The following is a 10,609-nucleotide window of genomic DNA, read 5'->3' on the forward strand; positions in this document are numbered from 1 at the left end:
CTATGGTTAGACCGTGAGCTCTGGACTTATCAGTCTGACCGCTGAGTTCTGCCACATATGACGCCTGGAGTTGTGAAACAACTGCCCAGTTCTCTGGAAGGCTGCCAGTTCAGACTCACTCTGCCCAGACCCCAGACAGCTGTTCTTACTTCACAGGAAATGTCAGCCCCCAGGGGAGGCTGACCTGGGGTCATTGCTTTAAGGGACCTTCCAGAAACAGCTCCATTTCTGGAGAAAGCCTGGCCTCAGTGTTAGCAAACCTGGGTCCTGGACTCAGAGCCGACAATGGCCTGGAAGCCTGTGACTGTACAGTCATCACATCTTATCCTTTTAGGGCTTTTAAACCTTCAGTGTATGTTTCTTAATTTGACAAATATTTACTGTGTACCTACTATGTGCCAGGCACTGTCCTAGGCACTTGGAGAGACGGCAGTAAACAAAAACCAGGCAGAAAAACAAAAACAAAACCCTTGCCCTGGGACTTCCCTGGCGGTCCAGTGGTTAAGATTCCATGCTTCCACTGCAGGGGGCATGGGTTCGATCTCTGGTCAGGGAACTAGGATCCCACATGCCTTGCTGCAGGGCCAAAACAAACAAATAAAACCCTTGCCCTTGTGAAGCTCACATTCTGTTAAAGGAGTTGACAAAAAATGGACCACAATGTTGAGTGGCGACAAGTGCTTTGCAGAAAAATGCAAAAAGGATAGAAGCTACTAAATAAGACAAGGAGGTCAAGGAAGTATTACCTGAAGCGGCAAGATGTGAATAAAGTGAGAGAGAGAACTGTGCGGCTATCTGGAGAAAGGATATCTCCTCCAAGCAGAGGAGAAGGCAAGTGCAAAGGTCCTGAGGCTGGAATGTACTTAGTGTATGAGGAAGGGCAAGAGGCAGTGTGGCTGGAGTCCAGTGATGGAGACAGAAAATGTTAAAACATCAGGGTTGCATCTGGGAGTTCACTTTGTCTGTCTGTGTGTGTGTGTGAGAGAGAGAGACAGAGACAGAGACAGAGACAGAGATGCAGTCAGAGAAAGAGAAACCTAGAGACTCACAGTCTCCTGTCTTTCTTTCACCTCCCTCTTCATCTTGGCATCTCAAGATTAAGAGGGGGGAAAAGACAGATGATTAAATGATTTAAATATGCAAGTAAAATAACACCTCAGTGAGCACATTATGCAAATCTATGCAATTAACATCACAAATGAGGTGAAGCCACGGGGGCCAAGGAACTAATTTCTCTGGGAGCTCCAACTCCATTCTTGCCCCTCCCTGCAAGCCAGAAACTTCTCAGGGTGGAAGGGAAGAGGATGGGCAGTCGCTCACAGGACTGAGGGCCTGCCGTGCGCCGTGTGCTGGGCTTGTAGGCAAAGGGTCTTTACCCTCCTTTTTCCTCCATCCTCCCTGCATCTGTCAGGAGCAGGGACAGTTATTGCTCTATGTTGTAAAAGAAAAAAGTGAGGTCTGCAGAGAAGGAGGAGATTAGAACCCAGGTCTGCTGGGGTTAAACTTAGAGCTTTTGGCTGAAAATCTTCCGTTTCATCCCTTGGGGAGGTTTGAGCTTCTGGGAGGGACTGCAGTTTCCTCAGGCCTTTAAGGAAGGCAAACGTTCAGTGAAGGACCAGTTAGTAAATATTTCAGATTCTTTGGTATTTTTTTTGAATTTTTGAATCTTATTTTATTTATTTTTTGTACAGCAGGTTCTTATTTGTCATCCATTTTATACACATCAGTATATACATGTCAATCCCAATCTCCCAATTCATCACACCACCACCACCACGACCCCCCGCCGCTTTCCCCCCTTGGTGACTATACGTTTGTTCTCTACATCTGTGTCTCAATTTCTGCCCTGCAAACCGGTTCATCTGTACCATTTTTCTAGGTTCCACATATATGCATTAATATACAATATTTGTTTTTCACTTTCTGACTTACTTCACTCTGTATGAGAGTCACCAGATTCATCCATGTCTCTACAAATGACCCAATTTCGTTCCTTTTTACGGCTGAGTAATATTCCATTGTAATATATGTACCATATCTTCTTTATCCATTCGCCTGTCAATGGGCATTTAGGTTGCTTCCATGACCTGGCTATTGTAAATAGTGCTGCAATGAACATTGGGGTGCATGTGTCTTTTTGAATTATGGTTTCCTCTGGGTATATGCCCAGTAGTGGGATTGCTGGGTTATATGGTAATTCTCTTTCTAGTTTTTTAAGGAACCTCCATACTGTTCTCCATAGTGGCTGTATCAATTTACATTCCCACCAACAGTGCAAGAAGGTTCCCTTTTCTCCACACCCTCTCCAGCATTTGTTGTTTGTAGACTTTCTGATGATGGCCATTCTAACTGGTGTGAGGTGATACTTCATTGTAGTTTTGATTTGCATTTCTCTAATAATTAGTGATGTTGAGCAGCTTTTCATGTGTTTCTTGGCCATCTGTATGTCTTCTTTGGAGAAATGTCTATTTAGGTCTTCTGCCCATTTTTGGATTGGGTTCTTTGTTTTTTTAATATTGAGCTGCATGAGCTGTTTATATATTTTGGAGATTAATCCTTTGTCCGTTGATTCGTTTGCAAATATTTTTTCCCATTCTGAGGGCTATCTTTTCGTCTTGTTTGTAGTTACCTTTGCTTTGCAAAAGCTTTTAAGTTTCATTAGGTCCTATTTGTTCATTTTTGTTTTTATTTCCATTACTCTAGGAGGTGGATCAAAAAAGATCTTGCTGTGATTTATTTCAAAGGGTGTTCTTCCTATGTTTTCCTCTAAGAGTTTTATAGTTCTGGTCTTACATTTAGGTCTCTAATCCATTTTGAATTTATTTTTGTGTATGGTGTTAGGGAGTGCTCTAATTTCATTCTTTTACATGTAGCTGTCCAGTTTCCCCAGCATCACTTATTGAAGAGACTGTCTTTTCTCCATTGTATATCCTTGCATCCTTTGTCATAGATTAGTTGACCTAAGGTGCGTGGGTTTATCTCTGGGCTTTCTATCCTCTTCCATTGATCTATATTTCTGTTTTTGTACCAGTACCATACTGTCTTGATTACTGTAGCTTTGTAGTATAGTCTGAAGTCAGGGAGTCTGATTCCTCCAGCTCCGTTTTTTCCCTCAAGACTGCTTTGCAGTTCGGGGTCTTTTGTGTCTCCATACAAATGTTAAGATTTTTTGTTCTAGTTCTGTGAAAAATGCCATTGGTAGTTTGATAGGGATTGCATTGAATGTGTAGATTGCTTTGGATAGTACAGTTGTTTTCACAATATTGATTCTTCCAATCCAAGAACATGGTATATCTCTCCATCTATTGGTATCATCTTTAATTTCTTTCATCAGTGTCTTATAGTTTTCTGCATACAGGTCTTTTGTCTCCCTAGGCAGGTTTATTCCTAGGTATTTTATTTTTTTTGTTGCAGTGGTAAATGGGAGTGTTTCCTTAATTCCTCTTTCAGATTTTTCATCATTAGTGTATAGGAATGCAAGAGATTTCTATGCATTAATTTTGTATCCTGCAACTTTACCAAATTCATTGATTAGCTCTAGTAGTTTTCTGGTGGCATCTTTAGGATTCTCTATGTATAGTATCATGTCATCTGCAAACAGTGACTGTTTTACTTCTTTTCCAATTTGTATTCCTTTTATTTCTTTTTCTTCTCTGATTGCCATGGCTAGGACTTCCTAAACTATGTTGAATAAGAGTGGCGAGAGTGGACATCTTGTCTTGTTCCTGATCTTAGAGGAAATGCTTTCAGTTTTTCACCACTGAGAATGATGTTTGCTGTGGGTTTGTCGTATATGGCCTTTATTATGTTGAGGTAGGTTCCCTCTATGCCCACTTTCTGGAGAGTTTTTATCATAAATAGGTGTAGAATTATGTCAAAAGCATTTTCTGCATCTATTGAGGTGATCATATGGTTTTTATTCTTCAGTTTGTTAATATGGTGTATCACATTGATTGATTTGTATATATTGAAGAATGCTGGCATCCTTGCGATAAATCCCACTTGATCATAGTGTATGATCCTTTTAATGTGTTGTTGGATTCTGTTTGTTAGTATTTTGTTGAGGATTTTTGCATCTCTATTCATCAGTGATATTGGTCTGTAATTTTGGTTTTTTGTAGTATCTTTGTCTGGTTTTGGTATCAGGGTGATGGTGGCCTCATAGAATGAGTTTGGCAGTGTTCCTTCCTCTGCAATTTTTTGGAAGAGTTTGAGAAGTATGAGTGTTAGCTCTTCTCTAAATGTTTGATAGAATTTACCTGTCAAGCCATCTGGTCCTAGACTTTTGTTTGTTGGAAGATTTTTAATCAGAGTTTCAATTTCATTACTTGTCATTGGTCTGTTCATATTTTCTATTTCTTCCTGGTTCAGTCTTGGAAGAATGTGTCCATTTCTTCCAGGTTGTCCATTTTATTGGCATGGAGTTGCTTGTAGTAGTCTCTTAGGATGCTTTGTATTTCTGCAGTGTCTGTTGTAACTTCTCCTTTTTTGTTTCTAATTTTCTTGATTTGAGTCCTCTCCCTCTTTTTCTTGATGAGTCTGCCTAATGGTTTATCAATTTTGTTTATCTTCTCAAAGAACCAGCTTTTAGTTTTATTGATCTTTGTTATTGTTTTCTTTGTTTCTATTTCATTTATTTCTGCTCTGATATTTATGATCTCTTTCCTTCTGCTAACTTTGGGTTTTGTTTATTCTTCTTTCTCTAGTTCCTTTAGGTGTAAAGTTAGATTGTTCGAGATTTTTCTTGTTTCTTGAGGTAGACTTGTATTGCTAAAGACTTCCCTATTACAGCTGCTTTTGCTGCATCCCATAGGTTTTGGATCATCGTGTTTTCATTGTAATTTGTCTCTAGGTATGTTTTGATTTCCTCTTTGATTTCTTTAGTCATCTCTTTGTTATTCAGTAACGTATTGTTTAACCTCCATGTGTTTGTGGTTTTTACGTTTTTTTCCCTGTAATTGATTTCTAATCTCATACTGTTGTGGTCAGAATAGATGCTTGATATGATTTCAGTTTTCTTAAATTTACTGAGGCTTGATTTGTGACCCAAGATGTGATCTATCCTGGAGAATGTTCCGTGCGCACTTGAGAAGAAAGTGTAATCTGCTGTTTTCGGGTGGAATGTCCTATAAATATCAATTAAATCTATCTGGCCTATTGTGTCATTTAAAGCTTGTGTTTCCTTATTACTTTTCTGTTTGGATGATCTGTCCATTGGTATAAGTGAGGTGTTAAAGTTTCCCACTATTATTGTGCTGCTATTTCCTCTTTTATCGCTGTTAGCCGTTGCCTTATGTATTGAGGTGCTCCTATGTTGGGTGCATATATATTTATAATTGTTATATATTCTTCTTGGATTGATCCCTTGATCATTATGTAGCGTCCTCCCTTGTCTCTTGTAACATTCTTTATTTTTAAGTCTATGTTATCTGAGAGTATTTTATTGCTACTCCAGCTTTCTTTTGATTTCCATTTGCATTCTTTTGATTTCCTTTTTCCATCTCTTCATTTTCAGTCTGAATGTGTCCCTAGGTCTGAAGTGGGTGTCTTGTAGCCAGCATATATATGGGTCTTGTTTTTGTATCCATTCAGTGAGCCTGTGTCTTTTGGTTGGAGCATTTAATCCATTCACGTTTAAGGTAATTATCGATATATATGTTCCTATTACCATTTTCTTAATTGTTTTGGGTTTGTTTTTGTAGGTCCTTTTCTTCTCTTGTGTCTCCCACTTAGAGAAGTTCCTTTAGCATTTGTTGTAGAGCTGGTTTGCTGGTGCTGAATTCTCTTAGCTTTTGCTTCTCTGTAAAGCTTTTGATTTCTCTGTCGAATCTGAATGAGATCCTTGCCGGGTAGAGTACTCTTGGCTGTAGGTTCTTCCCTTTCATCACTTTAAGTATATCATGCCACTCCCTTCTGGCTTGTAGAGTTTCTTCTGAGAAATCAGCTGTTAATGTTATGGGAGTTCCCTTGAATGTTATTTGTTGTTTTTCCCTTGCTGCTTTCAATAATTTTTCTTTGTCTTTAATTTTTGCTAATTTGATTGCTATGTGTCTCAGTGTGTTTCTCCTTCGGTTTATCCTGTATGGACTCTCTGCACTTCCTGGACTTGGGTGGCTATCTTCTTTCCCCTGTTAGGGAAGTTTCTGACTATAATCTCTTCAATTATTTTCTCGGGTCCTTTCTCGCTCTCTCCTCCTTCTGGGACCCCTATAGTGCGAATGTTGTTGCATTTAATGCTGTCCCAGAGGACTCTTAGGCTGTCTTCTTTTTTTTCATTATTTTTTCTTTATTCTGTTCCACGGCAGTGAATTCCACCATTCTGTCTTCCAGGTCACTTATCTGTTTTTCTGCCTCAGTTATTCTGCTATTGATTCCTTCTAGTGTATTTTTCATTTCAGTTATTGTATTGTTCATCTCTGTTTGTTCTTTAATTCTTCTAGGTCTTTGTTAAACATTTCTTGCATCTTCTTGATCTTTGTCTCCATTGCTTTTCCCAGGTCCTGGATAATCTTCACTATCATTATTCTGAATTCTTTTTCTGGAAGATTGCCTATCTCCACTTCATTTAGTTGTTTTTCTGGGGTTTTATCTTGTTCCTTCATCTGGTACATAGCCCTCTGCCTTTTCATCTTGTCTATCTTTCTATGAATGTGGTTTTTGTTCCACAGGCTGCAGGATGGTAGTTCTTCTTGCTTCTGCTGTCTGCCCTCTGGTGAATGAGGCTATCTATGTGCCTTGTGCAAGTTTCCTGATGGGAGGGACTGGTGGTGGGTTCAGCTGGCTTTTGCTTTGGTGGGCAGAGCTCAGTCAATATTTCAGGTTTTGTGGCCCATACTTGATTGTGCCCTTGCAGTGTTAAAGCAGCCACAGGAGATATGGAAATAAATGGACGTGGCTGTGGTACAATAAAACTTTATTTATAAAAACAGGCAGTGGACCAACCCCATGGCTGTCATTTGCAATTGCTCTAAGAGACCTTGTTTAATCAGAGCTTCCCCGCAGCAGGGCAGCTAGCCACTGAAGTCTGTGGTACCCTGGGCAAGTCCCTGGTCCCCCTGCACCTGTTTCTTCACCTGAATAAGAGGGGATGTTCTGGGTGAGGTTCAGTAAGGAGAGGGAGATGAGACCCACACGGTGGGGGAGGTCTCAGGACTTTGGGTGGGCACCCTCTAGCAAGGCCACTGCTCTCGTACACTCTCAGCATTACAAACCACCCAAAACTTCATGGTCTAATTCAAGCATTTTACGATGCTCCCTCGTTCTGTGGGCCAGGAATTTGGACTTGGCACAATTAGGGACAGTTTGTCCCCATCCATGTTATCAGCTGGGAATACTCGAAGGCTGATTCAGTGGCTGGAGGCTGGAATCACATGGAAGCATCCTCACTTGCACGTCTGGAGGTTGATGCTGGCTGTCAGCTAGAGGCTCAGCGGGGCTGTCGCCAAAGCACCTACATAGGGCCCCTCCCGGTGGTCCCTTCTATGTGGACAGTCGTGGACTGCGTTACAGTATGGTGGCTGAGTTCCAAGACGTTAGCAAGACAGTTATAAGGAAAGGATGGGGTTAAACCAGACTCCATGGTATTTTGCAGAAGTAGAATACGAGGCAATAAGAGAAAGTGTAACATGTGCTGAAACAGCTTAAATTAAGAATCAGAGTGTGAATTTCAGAACCCCTCTGTGTTCTCTTTACTGATGATTGGGAGAAAGGTGAACTGTAGCCTCCTATAGGTCTTCACGTGGAAACAAAGAATAGGTCTCAGTAATTAATGATTTTAAAAAGAACAAAGAATGCAGGAACAAATGACAGTGATCGGGCAAAAGAAGTAACTATAGCAAAGGTAATAAGTCAATCGTGAAGACTCCCAGTTCTGTTTCAAAGGTAGAGATCAGCTTGAAGCACATTTTTGAGTTGTTTTGCAGGATCCAACCCCCTGGAGCACTCAACCACCAGACTAACTGGAGCCTAAGGAATGAAGATACTGACCTTTGCTGACCCTCGTGATTTCACTCAACTAAGTGCCTTGATTTTGTCAACCTAGAGTGAACCTTGCATCACTGGTGGTGCAGTGGTTAAGAATCCGCCTGCCAATGCAGGGGATGTGGGTTCGAGCCCTGGTCCGGGAAGATCCCACATGCTGTGGAGCAACTAAGTCTGCAAGCCACAACTACTGAGTCTGCACTCTAGAGCCCGCGAGCCACAACTACTGAAGCCCACGTGCCACAACTACTGAAGCCTGCCTGCCTGGAGCCCGTGCTCCACAACAAGAGAAGCCACCGCAATGAGAAGCCCGTGCACCACAACGAAGAGTAGCTCCCGCTCGCTGCAACTAGAGAAAGCCCGCGCGCATAAACGAAGACCCAACGCAGCCAAAAGTAAATAAATTTTTTTTTTAATTTCTATATTTTTTTTAAAAAAAAAGAAAGAAAAGAAAAGCATATGAGATGGTAGAGGCTCTCGCAGCCGCCTTTGGGAAATGCAACCCGCCCCATACACGTGGTGTGAGGGCCCTCTAGTGGGGTCTGGGCCCAAGATCTCCTGGTTCAAGGCAGCATCGGCGCGGTCACTGGGAACCCATATGGCTCAGACCCCTCCCTCAGACATCATGCCTATTCTGGTCAAACCCAGCTCATGCTCAGTCTTATATCTTCTTCCAGAGCTAATCCTGGGTCTCTTCCTCAGCGGGAACATATTAACAGCCAGAGCTGCTAAGCCTTTTTCTTACAAACAACGAAGGAAACAAGAGCAACCACCTCCACGCACACAACAGCCCTGGTGACCCCAGCTTTGCAGGATGGTTTGCCAAGCAGGTAGGGAAATGTTGAGACAAAACCAGCTGGGAAATGCTTCCTTGAGCCACAGGATGTGGTTATGTGTTGAGGGCTGGAGGGTGGAGCTGGGATCCTGGGCTGGACCCACAGAGCAGAGACCCTTGGAGAGCAGATGGTAGAAATAGGGCCCCTTTAAGAGGCCAAGGGCACCCCTGGGTTACATGGTCATGAACAGATTTCAGAGGAAGAATCATTGAGATCAGGGTTGCTGAGATTCAGGGGCAAGATGTGAGAACCAGGCCAGCCTCCAGGTAGATTAGCAACAGCTCCCTGATCCAGATGATTCCAGACTTCCACCTCCTCCACCATCTGATACTCTCCCCAGTAACCAGAGGAGAATCTGGGGCCCAGAGAATGGGAGGGACTTGCCTGGGGTCTCACAGTAAACCAGTGGCCAAGTTGGGACTTGAACCTGGGGCCCCATCTCCTTCCACTGAGGTGGTCCAGCAGAGGTCTCTCAGGGTTCAGAGTCCCTTGCAAATGGATCATCAATAACGATGCCACCTCCCATTTATAGCCCTCCGATGCTGAGCAACACATGCATCTCTGGAATACTACTCAGCCATAAATAAAATGAAATTTTGCCATTTGCAACAACGTGGACGGACTTGGAGGGTATTATGCAAGTGAAATAAGTCAGACAGAGGACAAATACTGTATGATATTATTGAAGTGGAATCTAAAAGATGTACGAACTAGTGATATAACAAAAAAGAAACAGGCTCACAGATGTAGAGAACAAGCAGTTACCAGTGGGAAGAGGGAAGGGATGAGGGGCAAGATAGGCATAGAGGATTAAGAGGTACAAACTACTATGTATAAATAAATAAGCTACAAGGATATATTGTACAGCACAGGGTATATAACCAATATTTTATACTAACTATAAATGGAGTACAATCTTTAAAAATTGTGAACAGCTATGTTATACACCTGAAACATATAATATTGTAAATCAATGATATCTCAATAAAAATTTTTTAAAAAGAAAGAAAAAGTCATAGCTCCTGTTTCTAAAGAAATTAATGATGCCCCCTTTTCTCGGTATAAACACCAAAAAAGAAAGTCATTTAAGTTCTGCTCTCTATCTTCACAACAACTTCTATGCTCTTTTTTTGAGACGTCAAGTATCAAATTCTTTTCCCTCAAAAGTTCCTTTTGGGGGACTTCCCTGGTAGTCCAGTGGGTAAGACTCTGTGCTCTTAATGCAGAGGGCCCAGGTTCGATCCCTGGTCAGGAAACTAGATCCCACATGCGGCAACTAAGAGTCCGCGTGCCACAACTAAGACCTGGCGCAGGCTAAATTAATAAATAAATAAATAAATTTTATTTATTAAATAAACAAATAAATAAATTTATTTTTAAAAAACTTCCTTTTGGGATCCTTGAACTCACATTTCATCTTCTATTATTTCATCCCAGTTTCAAGGAACACAGGGCCCTAGGGCTTGCTGAAGCATGAAAAGAGACAGGGAGCAGAGGTGGTGAGTGCTCGAAGCAGTACTGAGCAGGGGCAGCCAGGCCTCAGGGTTGGGGCTTAGGGATGGGGGCTAGACCGGGAGCCAGGGCCTTTGCTACCTCTCGGTCTCTTGAGGCTGGCTCTGGGTGCATCAGCTTTGGTCCTCCACCCCCAGGACGACTTTTCTGCTTTCTATGTACACAGCTGGACACAGTGGCCCTCTGAACTCAAGTTTACACATGCTCAGTTCAGAAACTGCCTAGCATCTCTGATTCCCAAATCCAAATCCTGGAAAAGGAAGCTTATTGGTGAGCTTGGG

General features: G+C 42.0%; 1 non-coding gene across 1 annotated transcript; it reads left to right on the forward strand.

Moving 5' to 3' along the window:
* The first annotated feature begins 9,999 nt into the window (after positions 1 to 9,999).
* Positions 10,000 to 10,072, forward strand: TRNAK-CUU (transfer RNA lysine (anticodon CUU)). The gene has a single exon. It is a non-coding gene; the product is annotated as a tRNA-Lys (tRNA).
* Positions 10,073 to 10,609: the final 537 nt, after the last annotated feature.

This window comes from Pseudorca crassidens, chromosome 15 (assembly GCF_039906515.1).
Source record: "Pseudorca crassidens isolate mPseCra1 chromosome 15, mPseCra1.hap1, whole genome shotgun sequence".
Classification (NCBI taxonomy): Eukaryota; Metazoa; Chordata; class Mammalia; order Artiodactyla; family Delphinidae; genus Pseudorca; species Pseudorca crassidens.